The sequence below is a fragment of the Octopus sinensis genome, linkage group LG24 (assembly GCF_006345805.1).
Source record: "Octopus sinensis linkage group LG24, ASM634580v1, whole genome shotgun sequence".
Taxonomy (NCBI): Eukaryota; Metazoa; Mollusca; class Cephalopoda; order Octopoda; family Octopodidae; genus Octopus; species Octopus sinensis.
The window spans coordinates 2,372,323-2,390,499 of NC_043020.1; the positions used below are offsets into that span (position 1 = coordinate 2,372,323).

Genomic DNA, 18,177 nt, shown 5'->3' on the forward strand with positions numbered 1-18,177 from the left:
AACAGAGATGGGGATAAAGAGAGAGAGAGAGAGGAACAAATAGAAATAGAGAGAAAGAGACAAAAAATATTAAACAAGGCACAAAGATAGAGAAAAAAAACGGAGAGAATTGGCATCTCAAAACCAATCTTAAGACACACATCTCTATTTAGGGTTTAAAAAATGTTTATTATTGTCATAATTTTTTAAAGAACGTGTGTGTGTGCATGTATTTGTATATATGTGATTACATGGCTGTTTTTATGTGTGTGAGAGTGGACGCATATCAGTAGAGATATATGCGTATGCATATACATTTGTATATACAGAAAGACACACTCATACATACAGATATGTATGTATATATGCGTATGTTTATGCATACATATGCACATGTATGTCTACACATTCACTTCACACACACACACACGTGTGTGGGTGTATATATGCACACATGTGGTGGTGGTGGTGGTGGACAGAACAAGAATGAACAAGAAAATTATGAATGGTACAATATAATTAACAAAATAAATGATTTCAGAAATGGAAAAAAAACAATAAATATTAAATAAAACCGCTTATATTTTTTATCAATATCATCATCATCATCATCATCATCAATAATAATAAATAATGGTGATGATGATGATGATGATGATAACTATGATAATGATGTTAATAATAATATTGCATCTGGGTCTCTCTCTCTCTTGCTGGCTAATTTTGAAAAAGATCTGGTACAAAAAACAAAAATACAAAAATATATAAAAAAAAAAAAAAGGATTTAAAACAATAACAAAAATTATATACCATAATGTCCACTGGAAAAACAAAGAAAAAACCCACAAACATCATCATCATCATCATCATCACCATTATCATTACTGTCATCATCATCATTACCACCACCATTTTGTCCATATATATATATATATATATATATATATATAAGAGATATATATATATGTGTGTATGTATGTATATATATATATATGTATGTATATATGGGTGTTCCCACATACACACAGAATATTGTAATTCTTTTGTCCTCCGATTGTGCTTTTCACATCAAAATTAAAAAATACAAGCTTTCATTTTTTTTTTGTTTTCAGCTTAATTACATGTTTTTTTTTTAGTTCTTGTTCCATATTTTTTTTGTTTGCTTTATTATTGTTTTTTATTTTCATTAAATTTTTTTTCTTTTCTATATTTATTTCCTTTTATAATTGAATATTGGAATTATTTCAAAAATAAACAATACAAAAAAAAACCTGCATATATATACATATATAAAACAACATAAAACTTTAAAAGAATAAACAATGATTATAAATATATTTAGACATTAAAAATAAAGACAAATTACTAATATAAGGAGGAAAAAAACAGAGACAGTCAGATAGACAGACAGGCAGACACACAGACAGACAGTGAAAAAGAGAGACAGACAGACACGCAGACAGACAGAACATAGTGTTTCACATTTCTTTGGTGATTATAAAATTACACTTAAGGTGTGTGCCTTCAGAAGACACAGAAATAAATTATAATTATAGAGTGCTTCTGTGTATATCCTATAATATAATATCATATTATACACAGGCACAGGCATGGCTCTGTGCTAACAAGCTTCCTTCCCAACCACATTGTCCCAGGTTCAGTCCCACCGCATGGCATCTTGGGCAAGTGTCTTCTATATAACCTCAAGCCAACCAAAGCTTTGTGAGTGGATTTGGTAGATGGAAACTGAAAGAAGCCCATTGTATATATGTATGTATGTATGTATATGTGTGTGTGTTTGTTCCCCCTAGCATTGCTTGACAACCGATGCTGGTGTGCTTAAGTCCCCGTAATTTAGCGGCTTGGCAAAAGAGACCGATAGAATAAGTACTAGGTTTACAAAGAATAAGTCCTGGGGTCGATTTGCTCGACTAAAGGCAGTGCTCCAGCATGGCCACAGTCAAATGACTGAAACAAGTAAAAGAGTAAATCAGTCCCCAGTACATGTGTTTGCAAAGTCAGGCACTTATTTTACTTATATCAATCCCCTTTTGCCCAACCACTAGGTGACAAGGACATGGACAAACCAACAGAAGTTGTCATATGGCAGGAGAGGGGGGAACGTCATGCACACATGCGTGTGCATGTGCGAAGTCACTCACAAGGCATTGGTCAGTCCAAGACTGTAATAGAAGACACCAAAGATGTTGTACAGTGGGATTGAACTCGGAACCATGTAGTCACAAGTTTCCGTCTACCAAATCCACTCACAAGGCTTTGGGCAGCCCGAGGCTAGAGAGTAGAAGACACTTGCCCAAGGTGCCACGCAGTGGGACTGAACCCAGAACCGTGTGGTTGGTAAACAAGCTACTTACCACACAGCCACTCCTACGCCTGATTATAATGATAATATAGTCACATTTTCATTGCGTGCTTTCACTGCACAACTGTGGCACAGACACATGTGCCTTGGGTGCAAAAGTGACAACAACAACAAGAACAACAACAAGAACAAAAATAATAACAAAAGTCACAATAGCAACAACAACAACAACAATGATAATAATGTCAATAATGATAAAAACAAAATAACAAAAACAAATCCCAGATATTTCATTTTCAATATCCAATACTCTTACACTGTAGTGTTTCAATTCATTAGTACGTGCAGATAGACACAGAAAACCCAACTTTTCCTCCTTTATTTTTTTTTTGCTTTCTTTTTTTATTTTATTTTATTTTTGTTTTTGTTTTCCATTTTCCCTAATATAAAACATCAGCCTTGCTCATATCGAACATATTTCAAACATAGAACGAAGAAGAAGAAGAAGAAGAAGAAGAAGAAGAAGAAGAAGAAGAAGAAGAAGAAGAAGAAGTAGAAGAAGAAGAAGAAGAAGAAGAAGAGAAGAAGAAGAAGAAGAAGAAGAAGAAGAAGAAGAAGAAGAAGAAGAAGAAGAAGAAGAAGAAGAAGAAGAAGAAGAAGAAGAAGAAGAAGAAAAGAATGAAGGGCAAACACACATTGCATAAATATAGATTGTCTTCGGAGTGGAAATATTTCTGAGTCTTTTTTTGGTTTTTGGGGTGTTTTTTTAATGTTTACCATTGCACTTTTCTTCGTTTTCTTCACTTTTATTAGTTTCTCTCACCGATCTATGTGTGTCTGTGTGTCACACACAACACAAAACAACAACAACTACCAGATACAAAGAAAAAAAAATGTAATAATTCAAAGGTGTGAATTATTTATATGATATGATGACTGAATGTGTCGAAGTACAAGAATGGTATCAGCAAAATGCAAGTAAGGAATCTGCCTTAAAGGAATATCGAATTTTGTGTGCATATCTGTACATGTGTGTGTGTGTATATATATACTTATTATTTACTTATAAATATATTGTGTCCATATACACATATTTTGAGATATGACGAAATGTGTGCGCATGTCTTGATATATATATGTTATATAAAATCCATTCTGTCTGTCTGTGTGTTTGTCTTCTAGGATCTCGGGCATCCTCCATCCAATTTTACTCAAATTTGATATGTAGATACCGACGGTATCAGGACATGTATAAGTCTTGAAAAAATTACAAAAATCGATTCCAAGTGAGAATGCAATCGATAAAGCCGTGGGAACGTGCGTTTGTAAAATCGTTTTTCTTCGAATAGAAAAAAAGTCGAATTTTATTTCTTCAACAAGGGTCCCAACTGATATGATCAACAGAACTGCTTGCTTGTGAAATTAACGTGCAAGTGGCTGAGCACTCAACAGACATGTGTGCCCTTAACATAGTTCTCAAGGAGATTCTACATGACAAAGTGTGTGACAAGGCTGGCCCTTTGAAATACAAGTACTACACATTTTTTGTGCCAGCTGAATGGACTGGCGCAACGTGAAATAAGGTGCATATAATATATATATACATATATATTCAATATATAACATATGTCTTATATACTATGTAATATATATGTATATATGCAAAAATCCATATATAATGCATATGTATACTCTTTTTTTTTACTCTTTTTACTTGTTTCAGTCATTTGACTGCGGCCATGCTGGAGTACCGCCTTTAGTCGAGCAAAATATATATATTATATATATATTATACATATAAATATAATAAACGTGTGTGTATACATATATACACACACACACACACACACATATGCACACACAAATATAGAACTGTTCTGATAGTATAAAGGTTTCCTTCAGTTTTTTTGAGATTTTATCATTTGTTTAAAAGAGCAGAGTTCCAAGGTTCATCATTGTATCTCAACCTTTTACAGTCTCATCTTCTGGACAAAGTAGCTGTTGGCACAGGTTGCTACAATTTCATCATATGCAGAAGACAATGGGATGGATGGCAATAACATCACTGCTAACAGGATCTCAGTCTAAATGTCCCAAACTGCTATTATATAACAACTCCAAATACCAACAACATCACATCATCTGGAAAATAAGATGGTAAAAAGTCAAGATATATTGATGGGCCAAGAATCTTTGCTGTTCCAGACAAACTGTAAAAAACTCATGAGGAAAATTTGAAGAAAAAACTGTATGAGTCCTTTCTCTTTTTGATGCAAAAGTGTTTGGTTTTATGCGTATTTGTCTTCTATTTCTAGCAAGTCAAACTGGTGCATAGATTCTTCTTCCTTGGTTGCAGTATGTGGTTGCTTTGATGCTGTTTCACTTGAGTAAGTTTTTGGGAGTTCCAGTTGAGAGTCATGTCCACTGTTTCCCTCCAGAAAGGACAAGAAATATATGAAGGCTGAAGAAAGTTGTTCTTGTTTAAGTCCAGATGAATTCTAACTACACAGAACTATAATCAAAGGCGTTCTAACCATGACCATCTCGTGTGCAGGAAATCCACAACTACATTATTACATATGTTATTTTCTAAGGGGGAGATTTAGCTGTTATAAACACAGGGACGGAAGCAGAGAGACAACAGATCAATAAGCAGACGGAGAGAAATTAAGGGCAAATGTAGACAAAGCATGTAGAGTCTTCATCACAGTTTCCCCAGTTCTTTGTCTTGGCATCATAAAATCTATCTGAAAAGAAAAAAAAAGAAAAAGAAAATAAATATAAAATAAAATGTCAGTCAATAAACAGGGATTAAACAGAAATGGGGTTGCAAGTGGGGGGTGGGGTGGGGGTCTGCAGATTTTTAACAAAATTGTTGTGAATTCTGATAATTTGGACATAGTTTATGTGAGTCTATGTGTAAAGGTAGGCACAGGAGTGGCTGTGTGGTAAGTAGCTTGCCTACCAACCACATGGTTCTGGGTTCAGTCCCACTGTGTGGCATCTTGTGCAAGTGTCTTCTTCTATAGCTTCGGGCCAACCAAAGCCTTGTGAGTGGATTTGGTAGACGGAAACTGAAAGAAGCCTGTCGTATATATGTATATATATGTATGTGTGTGTATATGTTCGTGTGTCTGTGTTTGTCCCTCTAGCATTGCTTGACAACCTATGCTGGTGTGTTTACGTCCCCGTTACTTAGCGGTTTGGCAAAAGAGACCGATAGAATAAGTACTGGGCTTACAAAGAATAAGTCCTGGGGTCGATTTGCTCGACTAAAGGCGGTGCTCCAGCATGACCTCAGTCAAATGACTGAAACAAGTAAAAGAGAGTAAAAGAGAGAAAGGTATGTGACTCACTGGTTCAGGTGTTGCACACACAGTCACAAGGTCATGGTTTCAATTCCTGGACCAGACAGTGCATTGTGTTCTTGAACGAAATGCTTCACTTCACTTTGCATTGCATTTATTTATGTGCCACACCGTGCACCACCTGTACAAGCAAAGGTGATTTGATGGGGAGAGTGAGCTAATCAACAGCACAAACGTTTGCTCGTTATGGACAAATCCTCTTCTGTACAGGTTTCTAAGCAAGAAACTGTGTAACCCTCATCTGTCGTTTATGACAGAAAGGTCAAACAGGCTAATTTCAACACTGGACACTTGCTTTCTTTCTTTTACTTGTTTCAGTCATTTGACTGCGGCCATGCTGGAGCACCGCCTTTAGTCGAGCAAACTGACCCTAGGACTTATTCTTTGTAAGCCCTTAGTACTTATTCTATCAGTCTCTTTCGCCAAACCACTAAGTTACGAGGACGTAAACACACCAGCATTGGTTGTCAAGCGATGTTGGGGGGACAAACACAGACACACAAACATATACACACACATACATATATATATATATATAAATTAGAAAAAAAACACCTTTTGTCAATTCAATAATATATAGAGGACCCATTTCTCATCAGCAGTCACTATTCAGTCCAAAGAAGATTCAGTCATGAGACGTGACAGCAAAGAAGAGCACACATTCACTCTCTGCATGCAATTAGACTCAGAAAGTTTGTGAGGAACCCACTGACCCAATTTGCCGACTTTTCTGATGGCACCCAGGTGTCGATGAACAGTTGAATGACAAAATCTGAGCTTCTCTGCTAGTTCTTCAACAGTTACAATGCGATATTATTCTACCAGGATTTGCACAACATCCTCAGTTCTACAGATCTTCCAGAATGAGGAACGTCTTCTAGGCTGTAGTTTCCAGCTTGGAATTTCTGGAACAACCATTGACACTGGCTTACGCTTATTGTCCAGTCTTCATATACTGCATTAATATCCCTCACACTTTCCCTCGCCTTTATTGAACTCATAAAGCAAAATACGCTGAATATGCTCATCTGTCACTGCCATTATAGCTTCATAAAAGTAATTGCTAAAATCGAACTGCACTCTTTAAAACTTGCACTAAGAATAAGAACAAGGTAAAATTACTACCTGTTTTTATAGCAAGTTGATGCAGGTAGATTATCCCGTCCTCCTCCAACTTTTAGTTCATGCAACTGAAAAAAACCGCATTGTTTATGGAATGACCCAATATATGTGTTTTCTAATCATTGGTAGAAGTTCAAAGTCTTGATGCTCTTCACCAAAAACTGGCAGTTATAATGCAATGAACATTCCACTTATTTAAATATGCACATGTTCTATAGCACAGGTCATATAGTGAGATGTTCTGACGCCACTTTTACATAAGACAGTGGTAATGTTACATGATGCTAAGTGCCATTCCTGCAGACACCACAATATGTCGTGGATATTGTGCTGACAATTTACAAGCCACTCATCAGCCAGCTGTCTCAAGCCATTATATACACAACCACATTATACCTCAACATATGTATAGACACACAAATATATACATGCGTGTGAATAGGTATAAACATATACGTGTACATAAATCTATATGAATACTTAAATATGTATGTATATAAAATAAGTGAAAGAAATATGGAGTCTGGTGCAGCCATCTGGTTTGCCAGTCCTCACATCAAATCGTCCAACCCATGCTAGCATGGAAAGCAGATGTTAAACGATGATGATGATGATGATATATATATTTGTATAGACATGTTTATACTTAAATATACATATATGCGTATACACATACATATATGTATGTGTATATATACATATATGTATATATTCTTTTATCTTTTTACTTGATTCAGTCATTCGACTGCGGCCATGCTGAAGCACCATCTTTAGTTGAACAAATCGACCTCAGAACTTATTCTTTGTAAGCCTAGTACTTAATTCTATTGGTCTTTTTTGCCGAACCTCTAAGTTACAGGGATGTAAAGACACCAACATCGACTGTCAAGTGATGGTGGGGGAACAAACACACATACACACACAAATATATATATATAGATATATATGCATGTATGTATGTATGTATGTATGTACGACAGCTTCTTTCAGCTTCCATCTATCAAATCCACTCACAAAGCTTTGGCCGGCCCGAGGGTATAATAGAAGATATTTGCACTAGGTGCCACACAGTGGGACTGAACCCGGAGCTATGTGGTTCAGAAGTGTTCAGAAGCAAGCTTCATACCACACATTCATGCTATATACATATATATATATATATATATATAAACAGATATATATTTACATACATATATGTGTGTATATATACATGTATAAACATTTATATATACACACATATATGTATATATAATATATATATATATATAGATATATGTGTTTATAGATATATGTGTATATATATATATAATATATATATTATATATTATATATATCTATATATGTGTGTGGTGTGTGTGTATATATATATATATATATATATATATATATATATGTATATGTATATACATGTATGTATGTATATGTATATATATACACACATGTATATGCATATTTGGCCAGTCAAATCACTGAAAGAAAATAATATATGTAAAAATATATACATACATTTCTATGTATACACACACACACATGCATGCAGACACATATATACAAACACACACATATAGACATACATACATATATATACAAACACACATATATAACAACACAATCATGTATACATAAACGCATACATACACACCCACACAGACACACATACATGTGTGTTATGTATATATATATATATAATATATATATATAGAGAGGAGAGAGAGAGAGAGATAGGCACACACAAAAAGAGAAAGCAAGAGAGAGAAACAGAGAATGAGACAAGATTGCGACTTGCACTGGAATACTCAAACACCATCAATTAAATGGAAGTCTGCAAGTCTTCGGTGCCGACTAAGATACGATGAGTGTTTTAGAAAAATGATCGCATTTCTCCATGGCATCAGACAGCAAGTTGCAGTGCTATAAACCTCCATAAAAGAGAAATGGAATCAGCTTAAAGAAGAAGCAAGAACCGCCTCGACTGGTAGAGCTCCTAAAATCTTGCTCCGACACCTCCACAGACACACCCAGTCGCAAGACAGGGAGGGAGGTGTGTGTGGGTGGGGGTGTCTTATATTGTGGCTTTTATCAACTTAAGATGCATCGTCCATCAGAGTCAATAATGAAGAACGGAGAAAGCAGAGACAAGTGAATTAAGAACCAAGGTATCAGGTTGCTTTAGTCTTTCTATGGAAACCCATTCTACGTGTAATCGTAATCAAAGAGTTATCGCTTTCCTTGCTCGATATTACATGAGTCGGTGGTGGTGGAGGTGGTGGTGGTGCAGGAGGAGATGGCGGTGGGAACGGAGGCGGTGGTGGTGGTTCTGAGAAATGGTATGTGTGTGTGTGTGTGTGTGTGTGCTAAGATGGGTAAGAAACACAACATCGATGCTGATAGATAAAGTGAGTGATGATGAGTAAACTGAGAGGAGGGGGGGGCGGGCGAAAGAGAGAGGAAAAAAAGAAGAATGGAAGTGTAAGTGGAGAACTTGCAATGCATGTATGTAGGTGGCTAGCTACATACATACACACCAGCATGTATGTACACACACACACACACAAGATATATATATATCACGGGACTGTCACATTGAGTTGACGTATACAACCACTATATATATATATATATATATTATATAGATATATATATATAATATATATATATTATATATTATATATATATATATATATAATATATAATATATTATATATATACAGGTAGGTGTAAGCATGGCTATGTGGTAAGAAGCTTGCTTCACAACCACATGGTTCCAAGTTCAGTCCCAATACATGACACCTTGGGCAAGTATCTTCTTTTATAGTCACAGGCCACCCAAAGCCTTACATATATGCATGCATGCATGTATCTTTGTGAGTGTGTTTGTCCCCCACCACCGCTTGACATGTGGTGTTGGTGTGTTTACATCCCAGCAGCTTAGTAGTTCAGTAAAACAGACTGATAAAATAAGTCCCAGGCTTTAAGAAAAAAAGTATTGGCGTTGATTTATTCAACTAGAAACTCTTCAAGACAATGCCACACAGCATGGCTGCAGTCTGCTGACTGAAATAAGTAACAGATACATAATACAATATCATCATTTTCCAACATCCGCTTTCCAGGCTACCATGGGTCGGACTATATACATACATATACGTTATGTACATACGTATATATATATATATATATATATTACCGCTGCCGCTACCTCTTCTTCTTTTTCTTCTTTTTCTTCATCATCACCATCATGATCAACAATAACAACAACATAATTATTAAGGCGTCAAGCCAGTAGAATCGTTAGTGTACTGGACGAAATGCTTAGTGATATTTCACCTGTCACTACATTCTGAGCTCAAATTCCACCAAGGTCGGCATGAACTGATTAGATTTTGGGATCGATCCAGTACCCGACAAGGAAACTGGATTATTTTTCCTGTTTTTTTTACTTCATTTTTGAGAGTGGTCTGGTTCATTTTTAGTATTCTCATTTGTGAGAGCAGTTGAGTTTATTTCAGGTATTTTCATTTTAAAAATCATCTCTGGCTAATCATTGAAAGAACATTGGTGTTACCTTGGCGGAGGTTTGCACTCACTGAGTGCTCTTGTTATTATTATTATTGAGTGAGAGAGCAGTGCATGCCATCAAAGTGACACTGGGGTAAAATATATGGAGCCCAGTATACCCATCATGACTACTCATCTGATAAAGGTTGTTATTATTATTAATATTATTATTATTATTATTATTACCAGCTTAATAGATTTATAGTTAGGATATACTAAAATTACGATAATCCAGGACAGTTGTAACTGCCTCTCTTAAAACAATCTCAAAACTTCTAGAATGCATTTTACATGAGTGTGTGTGTGTGTGTGGTGTGTGTGTGTGTTGTGTGTGTGTGTGAGGGAGAGAGAGGAGAGAAGGAGGGAGAGAGGCAGAGAGGGAGGGAGAGAGGGAGAGGGAGAAAGGAAAGGGGGAGGGAGGGGGGGAAGAGAGTGAGAGAGGGAGGGGAGGGGAGTGGAGGGGGGAGGGGAGTGGAGGGAGAGGAAGGAGGGGGGAGGGTGAGGGGAGGGAGATAAGAGGGGGGAGAGTGAGGGAGAGAGGTTTCTTTTCAATGATATTGCATTGATCTGGTCAACCCATTGAAATTTAATTACAATTCAAGATGTTATTCTTGATTCAGTCACTATTTTCCAAAGCATCCCTTTCTCTCTCTCTCTCTCTCTCTCTCTCTTCTCTTCCCTCATTACATCCATATTAACATTCTTGTAAATATGCACATTACAATTGGGAAAAGTGGAATATACTGTATATGGTCAAACCATTGAATATAATTGTAATTGCAAGTCAAGATGTTGTTCTCGATACAGTTATTGTTTGCAAAACTATCACTTTCTTTTTCTCTCTTCTTTCCCTCATTATATACATTTTAACATATTTATGAATTTAAAAAATGATGAATGTGTGTGTGTGTGTCTGTATGTTGTTCTGTTTGTTCGGAAGAGGAAGAAGAAGGATATGTATTAACATGGCTGTGGATGTAAACATTGCATTTTGAGGAATAAGAAAAGAAGAGATTCTTAAGCAAGTATAATCACAATTATGAAGTTTGACATAAATTTGAAGAGGCCAAAACCCAATGAAAAATGTCCATTCCTTCTAATGGGGGTTGATTTCAAAATGATATTCTTGGAGAGGGCGAAACTGGAATATTCCATAACTGCATTATTTCTGCCATTCTTCCTTTCTCCAAAATACGAAATTTCAAAATTTCTTCTCTACTAAACAAAACAAAACAATATTCGCTCTTTGATTTGCATAAAAGACAAAGAAACTTTCCGTTTTATTATCTTGGTTTTATTCAGAAGAATTTGGTTAAATGAACGAAAGCACTAATAAAGAATTATTCAAAATTCTGACTGCCTCCTTTTTCTTAATACACACACACACACACACACATATATATGTATGTATATATTAGGCGCAGGAGTGGCTGTGTGGTAAGTAGCTTGTTTCCCAACAACATGGTTCCAGGTTCAGTCCCACTGTGTGGCACCTTGGACAAGTGTCTTCTGCTATAGCCTCGGGCCAACCAAAGCCTTGTGAGTGGATTTGGTAGACGGAAACTGAACGAACCCCTATATGTATATATGTGTGTTTGTCCCCCCCCCCCCACATCGCTTGACAACCAATATTGCTGTGTTCGGTAAACAAGTAAAAGGTAAAAGAAAAAAAGACACACACACATACCACAGATTTCCTGCACTTTCTGATGACTAAACTCTCTCACAGAACATTGGTTGGCATCAGCTTGAAGCAGAAGACACTTACTGAAGTGATGTACTTTGATTAATAAGTAGACCTATCCTCCACACACCCATGCTCTTCTCTCCTCCTCACTCTGTGTGTGTATGTGTGTGTGTTGTGTGTGTGTGTGTGTGTGTGTGTTCAGACAGGCAGACAGATTAAAGTGGATCAATTAAGATCAAGGCATATAAAAAGCGAAGCACACAACATTAATGGCTGCACAGTAAAACACTGATCAACGGATAATCAGAGTCCACTGTTATTTGGTAATTGGCAGCTCCAAGAAGAGAACTTCAGCATCGTGTAAAACGACAATAAAAACAAACGGAGTTTACAGCATTGCTATAATCATTTCATTAAGAGATTTTATTGCAGTGTAGCATCCCGTACAGGTAAGTGCAGCGTCTAACATAGTGCAGAAAAAAAAAATAAAGAAACCCCCGAAATCTACCTGCCATTGGCTTATGCTGTCCAGCAGCACATCAGTATTTGCTCTCATGCAACATGGTGCAGCCTGAAGATTTATAGATAAGTGGTTCTAACCCAGGGTTCGTATGACTCCCGGGAGCCCAAATAAGATTTTTGGGGTTCACACAAGCAAAATAATAAATTGGGGATCTACAGTAGTATTTTAAGGTTCATGAAAAATATTTCATACAAGACATATTTATGTATTGCAAAGAAACGGAAAGGTTTCTTTCTCTGATGTTTTACCATGATTCAATATGTTTCTGGCCATTGAAAGAACATTTTCTCAGACAGACACTACTGCAAACCTACACGAATGAACATGTGACAAAAATAGGAATTTTGAAAGATATATATATATATATATATATATACGAGCACCCCCCCCCCACCGTCCAATGGATGGTGCTGAGTTGTCAAACATTTAAACCAAATTTTCTCAAAACAACTTGTTTGACTTTCCCATAGGCCTCCTCTTTGAGAAACACTGATTTAACCTAAATTTGAGACACCAGCAAAAGAAGAAATAAAGATATCAATCGCAACAGCTGATGTACTTGCACATACAAATGCACGTTCCTACAGCTTTATCGATCACATTCTCACCTGGAATCGGTTTTTGTAAATTTTTCAAGACTTATACCCTGATACCGTCGGTATCTACATATCAAATTTGAGTGCAATCGGATGGAGGATGGCCAAGATCCTAGAAGATACACACACAGACAGACAGAACGGATTTTATATTATATATATATAACTTTTAAACGTTGACTAGCTATGGGTGTCCACCAATACGAAATAGCAGTCAAAGGGTCTACAGGCAAAAAATAGTTAAGAACCACTGCCACAGACGATGCTCTTCATACCTTCCCACTTGTAAGATGCTACAATGCAATAAAATCTCTTAATGAAATGATTCTAGCAATACTGTATGGTCCATTCGTTTGTTTTTATTGTTTTATATAGCAGCAGATAGGGGTTTGATGGTTTGACATGGCCCAGTGATCCCAAAGATCATATCATGTTCCATGGTTTCTACAGCTGGAAGCCCTTCCTAACACCAACCACTTTACAACATGTACTGGGTTCTTTTTTTTTTCCTGTGGCACAGCACTAGTGAGTTTGCTATGGGACCCGCAAGACTAAAAAATAATGAGGGGTCAGCTTTATGCTAGGAGATTAAGGATAAAAATACAAAAGAAGGGGCCAGAGCAGACCAGATTTTTTGCTGTAAGGGAGCCACATGACCATTCACATTTTAGAAAAGGGGGTGGGATGGAATGATCAGATGAAGCTGGAAAGCAATGAAAATAGTGATGATGAGATGTTAGGTTGGACTTACAAGGTAGCACGATAAGGAATGTGGAGATAGAGGAACCATGAGTGTGGGTGGATGAGTGGAGGTTGCAAGAGAGTATAGTAAGAGGTAGGGAATGGATGAGGAAAGAGGTGGCAGAAGACCACCAATGACAGATGAGAGATTAATGTATATATATATATATATATATATAATATATATATATATATATATACTCTTACTCTTTTACTTGTTTCAGTTATTTGACTGCGGCCATGCTGGAGCACCGCCTTTAGTTGAGCAAATCGACCCTAGGACTTATTCCTTGGAAGCCTAGTACTTATTCTATCAGTCTCTTATGCCGAACCCCTAAGTTACAGGGACATAAACACACCAGCATCAGTTGTCAAGCAATGCTGGGGGTACAAACACAGACACACAAATACACACATATATATCTTTATATATAAAAGAGAAGTTGTGTGTCTGTCTCCTACGATTTAGATTCCTAACTACTCCCACATTTTGCGGTGCAGTTTAACCAAAACCGGGTATCTTATAGTCGTGATTCATATCGAGCCCTTCTGGGTATTAGCGTGCGTCTATGATGAGTCTACGATTTAAAAAATAATTTACCATAATTTTTTTCCATTTTAATGCATTTTTTCGCTATTATATAAGGGAAGTAACTTTCTAAAAATGTCTACGATGAGTCAACGATTTAAAAAAAAATTTACCATCATTTTTTTTCCATTTTTAATGCATTTTTTTGCTATTTTTTGGCTATAACTCTCTAAAAATGCTTATATAGTTATTTCCCTTACAAACCCGAGCAACGCCGGGCGATACTGCTAGTATAGATATATATATATGTGTGCGTATACATATATACAACGGGCTTCTTTTCAGTTTCTGTCTACCAAATCGACAAACGCCACATCTACTACCACCACAACGTCAACCACTATGACCACCACCACTACTACCATCACCACCATTACAACAACTGCCACCACCACCACCATCATCCTCACTAAAAACAACTACAACACAACCACCACCACAACCACCACCACCAGCATCTTTAATTCTTTTTTATACACAGTAACCCAATCCAGTCTCTCTACAGGGAAAACTCAGGGCAAGGAGAAGGGGGGGAGAGCCGGGAGGATGAGAGATGGGGCAGGGGGGTAAGGTGGCACCTGTCTTGGCGCTGGAAGAATAAGCCACGATGTTGCTGCCATCAATAGTTTTGGAAGACACACAAAAAAGAAAAAAAAGGAGTCGATAAATTTTTACTCTAAGAACATCCAAACACTGACTGCTTTTGGTAAGAACTAGCTCTGTGTGTGTGTTTGTGTGGCACCAGATGTATGTGTGTGTGTGTGTGTTTATACACACACACACGTAAATATAAATATAAATATATACATATATATGAAATAGTGTGCATTTAAACACAAGAGAAAACTGCCTTCAACAAGTAGTTTTTACACACTAGAAGAAGCAGTCAAAATGACCAAAACCACATTTTATTTGCTAACAAAATTTAGAAACTTAGGTCTGACCGTAATAAAATAACATGGTAAAAGTTTTTATTTTTCACTCCTTTTGAAGATTGCTCTTAATGTGGTTTTGGTCGTTTTGACTACTCCTTCTAGCGTGTAAAAACTGCCTCTTGAAGGCAGTTTTATCTTGTGTTTAAATGTATACTATTTTATATTGAGAATATGTTGTCTATAGACTTTTTATACATGCTAGGCCACTGGTAATGAAATTTCTAAAAAAACTCACTACCCTATATATATTTTACATGTGTGTATATATATATATATATAAAGTTAATAAAAGAAAATGGAGAAATATAATGGATACTTGGTTAATTTTATTTGCATCACAATGAAAAGAAGTAACACATATAAGATTCAGGATTTAAAGGAACCAAATCAACAAAAGAAATAAACATAAAAGAATCCTACATATGTTTCAATTAGGCCATTACATTTCAATCATCAGCATTCATGCAATGTTAGATTTAAAATAAACCCACACTGTGTCCAGATCTCATCAGGGAGGTATGTTTACTTTCTGGTGGTGATTGAAACTTAATGGCCGGATTGAAACATATGTAGGATTCATTTATGTCTATTTCTTTTGTTAATTCAGTTCCTTTAAATCTTGAATCTTATAAGTATTACATTTTTACCATTATTTACATATGGTGTAGTGATTAAGAGCATGAGCTACTAACCCCAAGATTTTGAGTTCGATTCCAAGCAGTGATCTGAATAATAATAATAATAATAATAATAATAATGATAATAATAGTAAAAATAATGCCCTGATGCAGTACCAGGCAGTGGCTCACGTGGCTTCTAATCTTAACTGATTGGAAGTGGTATCATGTACATTGTAAATTCTAACTGGGCCCCACCTGCAAGGTTATGTGCTGTATATCTTCATATGAGATTACCATGTCGCGCACATATGGTTGTGATGTATGTGCCTAGTGTACCCTTATCAGACAGGTAGTCATGATGGGTATACTGGGCTTCATATATTTTACCCCAGTGTCACTTCGATGACATGCACTGCTCTCTCACTCAATAATAATAATAGCAACAATAATAATAATATCGAAAAATACCTTAGGAATGAGAACCCATGTTCGAAATTTCCCCAAGATACCGGATGAAGGCTGCAGGGTATATCAGCCGAAACGTTGTGTTAACAACAAACAAGATGAGGACAAATATCTGTCAAATGTAAATAATGTAAATAATGTACATAATTCCTCATCTCTTAAATGTAGAACTGTATTACATTTTTTCATCATGATACAAATAAGATTAACCAAGTATCCATTATATTTCTTTTTAATTTCCTTTTATTAACTTTACACATTATTGCACAGTTTATCCATATATATTGCGGAACTTTCAATATATTTGATAACATCAGTTGATATTTGGATTTTTATAAAGAAAATAACTTATGAGGAAATTACATCATCAATATTTGAATTATATATCTTTTATCTTTTATGGGTTTCAGCCAGAGGCTGAGGCCATGCTGGTGCACTGCCCTTACTGCATCCGGGGATTTTTCCAGTATTGCTTCTGGTGAAGCAGCGAGTTGGACCTTGCCACTTTTAACCCTTACCTTCAGTTCCTCTTTGGTGTCACAAAGAGTTTTGTTGGTCTCTTGCTCAACTGTGCCCTACACATAATAATCAAGGGGGTTGTGGTCTGGGAAAATAGGTGGCCAGATGTTAGGGGGTATCACTCCAAACACCAGGATGTTGACCGGATGTTTAATTTTTATCATTCTTGGTACATGTTTTGGGGACATGGCAAGACAACAGTTGTTCTGTGTGTTCACCAACTGATCTTTGCAGAAATTTTTCTTGTCTGAGAAAAACCAAATCATGTTCGGTTGGAGGGGACACTTGAGTTTGTTCAAAAGCTTCATAGTGTGGTCTTCCCTCTTGTCCTTGATGGCTTGGGATAAAAACTGGCCCTTTCTCATCTTGTATAAGGAACACCAAATGTCTTCATGCACTACCTGCCTGATAAGAAGCTCAAACACTCCCATGTCCCTAGCGATGGACCTGATTGACTAGGAGGGATGGTTGTCAATCATGGCCTGGATCTCACCAACAAATTCAGGAGTTTCTTTTCTTATCATAATGAGAAGAGTGAGTTTTCCAAGCTGCCATACCTTGTAATACCCATTAGACTCGTCCATCTCTTTCTAAATCCTCTACACTGTCCTCAGATTGACACCCAAGCACTCTGAAATGTTCATATTGGAGCTTCCGGCATGAATGCCAAGCAGTACAGCATGTCATCTCCAAAGTCTGGCAGAGTGAATTGTGTCATGGTGTTATTTTTCCCACAGATGGTGCCCAACTGACCCTACTATACTGTGTAGTTGACAAAATCAAAATCAAAAAAACAAACAAACAATGCACATGTACAAAATCAAAATATAAAATGGCAACAATTTACATCGCACCTTATTTTATATACATACATATATATATATATATATATATATATATAGATATATATATATATATATATAAAGGCTTGTTTTAGTTTCCATCTATGAAATTCACGCACAAGGCTTTGGTCAGCTACAGGCTATAATAGAAGAAACTTGCTCAAGGTTCCAGGCAGTGGGGATTGAACCCAGAACCATGTGGTTAGGAAGTAAACCTCTTACTAGTCAGCTATGCCTCCACCAGAGTTAGCAATATTTATAGGTTCTGCAATTGCTACATCCTAGCCCTTCAGCATTTTAAACCACCCAC

The 18,177-nt window shown here is 36.4% G+C and overlaps 1 protein-coding gene across 1 annotated transcript in view; it reads right to left on the reverse strand.

Moving 5' to 3' along the window:
- LOC115224043 (integrator complex subunit 13) overlaps nucleotides 1–18,177 on the reverse strand; it is a 417,069-nt gene that overhangs the window by 175,689 nt on the left and 223,203 nt on the right. The window lies entirely within an intron of this gene.